The sequence below is a fragment of the Lipotes vexillifer genome, unplaced genomic scaffold, assembly GCF_000442215.2.
Source record: "Lipotes vexillifer unplaced genomic scaffold, Lipotes_vexillifer_v1.1 scaffold2315, whole genome shotgun sequence".
Taxonomy (NCBI): Eukaryota; Metazoa; Chordata; class Mammalia; order Artiodactyla; family Lipotidae; genus Lipotes; species Lipotes vexillifer.
In genome coordinates, this window is record NW_006792404.1 from 1,236,072 (window position 1) to 1,239,142 (window position 3,071).

A 3,071-nucleotide genomic window follows, 5' to 3' on the forward strand; every position below is an offset into this window, starting at 1 on the left:
GTTTTCCTTGACACACACCCCACACTCAAATTCAGGATTGCTTAGTTGGGAGATGGAGAAAGAAAAGTTGGCAATGTACGAATGGCCTATATACTAGACGGGGGTGAACAAACCCCTGGGTTCGGTTTTACTTCTTTCTTCTCTTAGGTATCATTAAGATTCAGGCTTGGAGTATGATTAGTACATCTCCAGCGTAATTTGAATTTTCTAGAACGATTTCATTATCCAAAGTCCTCTCCTGACCTCCAATCCTAAGCCACCTTGAAAAGGTTTACTTCTCCGTGGGAAGGCATTGACTCTTCAGGATTTCCAAGAACATTCTCACACATGACTTTTTTTTACATCACTAGAATGCTATTTCTTTGTGTATTCATTCATTTGCTCACTCATGTATTCAGTAAACATTTATGAAGCACGCATTCCATTTCTGGCATCTTTCTGCGCCAGTGAGGAATGGTTTCTGCCTCCAGGGCCATCTCATCCTCATGTGGTGGTGAGTGTTGATATCTCTGTCTTTTTATTTAGATTCTTTTTGTTTCCAATCACTACTTTCTCTACTGTGTATTCTTGGTCAAAAGTGACAATATTTTTTAAAAATTGGTGCAACAAGTGCCTGAAGAGATGAAATTTTGCCTTCTAAAGTTGGAGAGAGTCTCGAGCTCTAGCTGGCAGCCAAGCATACGAGCTCTGCAATCAGCGGCCACCATCGACGTTGCTTCGCTTCCTCTGGGCTCATCTGCGCCACTCGCTCACCACACACTCTGCCGTCATAAGCCGCCATCAGTGGTAAAGCTTGCAAAGGCCAGTAAAAAATCAAGGTGACCCCAAGAAAATGGCTCCTCCCCCAAAGGAGGTAGAAGATAGTGAAGATGAGGAAATGTCAGAAGATGAAGAGGATGATAGCAGTGGAGAAGAGGTTGTTATCCTTCAGAAAAAAGGCAGAAAGGCTACCGCAACTCCAGCAAAGAAGATGATGGTTTCCCCAACAAAAAAGGTTACAGTTGGCACACCGGCAAAGAAACCAGTTGTCACCCCTGGCAAAAAGGCAGCCGCTACACCAGCCAAGAAGACAGTTACACCTGCCAAAGCAGTAGCAACACCTGGCAAAAAAGGGAGCCACACCAGGCAAAGCGTTGGTAGCAATCCCTGGTAAGAAGGGAGCAGCCGCTCCAGCCGAGGGAGCAAAGAATGGCAAGAATGCCAAGAAGGAAGACAGTGATGAGGAAGAGGAAGATGAAGACGACAGTGAAGAGGAGGATGAGGATGAATTCGAGCCAGCAGTGATGAAAGCAGCTGCTGCTCCTGCCTCAGACGATGAGGGTGACGAGGATGAAGATGAGGGTGACGAGGATGAAGATGAGGATGAAGACGATGATGAGGATGACGAAGATGACTCTGAAGAAGAAGCTATGGAGACTGCACCAGCCAAAGGAAAGAAAGCTCCGGCAAAAGCTGCTCCCGTGAAGGCAAAGAGCACTGCTGAAGATGAAGAGGATGACGATGAGGAAGAGGATGAAGTCGAGGAGGAGGAAGAGGAGGAAGACCTTGTCAGAGAAGCACCTGGAAAACGAAAGAAGGAAATGGCCAAACAAGAAGCAGCTCCTGAAGCCAAGAAACAGAAAGTGGAAGCCACTGAACCAACTACATCTTTCAAGCTCTTTGTCGGAAACCTGAACTTCAGTAAATCTGCTCCTGAATTGAAAACGGGTATCAGTGACCTTTTTGCTAAAAATGGTCTTGCAGTTGTTGATGTCAGAATTGGTGTGTCTAGGAAGTTTGGCTATATGGATTTTGAATCTGCTGAAGACCTGGAAAAAGCCTTGGAACTCACTGGTTTAAAAGTCTTTGGCAATGAAATTAAACTACAGAAACCAAAGGGAAAAGACAGTAAGAAAGAATGAGATGCGAGAACACTTTTGGCTAAAAATCTGTCTTAGAAAGTTACTCAGGAAGAAGTAAAAGAGGTGTTTGAAGATGCTGTGGAGATCAGATTAGTCAGCAAGGATGGAAAGAATAAAGGGATTGCTTATATTGAATTTAAGACAGAAGCTGATGCAGAGAAAACCTTGGAAGAAAAGCAGGGAACAGAGAGAGATGGGCGATCCATTTCCCTGTACTATACCAGAGAGAAAGGTCAAAGTCAAGACTATAGAGGTGGAAAGAACAGCACTTGGAGTGGTGAATCAAAAACCCTGGTTTTAAGCAACCTCTCCTGTAGTGCAATGGAAGAAACTCTTCAGGAAGTATTTGAGAAGGAAACGTTTATCAAAGTGCCCCAGAACCAAAATGGCAAATCTAAAGGGTATGCATTTATAGAATTTGCTTCATTTGAAGATGCTAAAGAAGCTTTAAATTCATGTAATAAAAGGGAAATTGAGGGCAGAGCCATCAGGCTGGAGTTGCCAAGGACCCAGGGGATCACCTAGTGCAAGAAGCCAGCCATCCAAAACTCTGTTTGTCAAAGGTCTGCCTGAGGATACTACAGAAGAGACATTAAAGGAGTCGTTTGACGGCTCTATGCGTGCAAGGATAGTCACTGACCGGGAGACTGGATCCTCCAAGGGGTTTGGTTTTGTAGACTTCAACAGCGAGGAAGATGCCAAAGCTGCCACGGAGGCCACGGAAGATGGTGAAATTGATGGAAACACAGTTACTTTGGACTGGGCCAAGCCTAAGGGTGAAGGTGGCTTCGGTGGCCGAGGTGGATTTGGTGGCAGAGGCCGGGGAGGCTTTGGAGGGCGAGGAGGCTTCCGAGGAGGCAGAGGAGGAGGAGGAGACCACAAGCCACAAGGAAAGAAGACAAAGTTTGAATAGTTTCTTCTATCCCTGTCTTTCCCTCTTCCATCTGAAAGAAAGGACTCTGAGGATTTTACTCTGTTACCTGCTCAATGACGGAGCCTTCTGAGGACATTCCAAGACAGGATACAGCCCTGTGGTCTACTTGGAAATCCGTATAGATAACATTTCAAGGGAGATAACCCTGATGGTGTTGACTGGATATTCGTATAAACTTTTTTTTTTTTTGCAGTACGCGGGCCTCTCACTGTTGTGGCCTCTCCCGTTGCGGAGCA

At 45.4% G+C, this 3,071-nt stretch overlaps 1 pseudogene; it reads left to right on the plus strand.

Annotated features, from left to right (window-relative positions):
• The first annotated feature begins 621 nt into the window (after positions 1–621).
• On the plus strand, positions 622–2,814 carry LOC103091324 (nucleolin pseudogene; annotated as a pseudogene).
• The last annotated feature ends 257 nt before the right edge of the window (positions 2,815–3,071 follow it).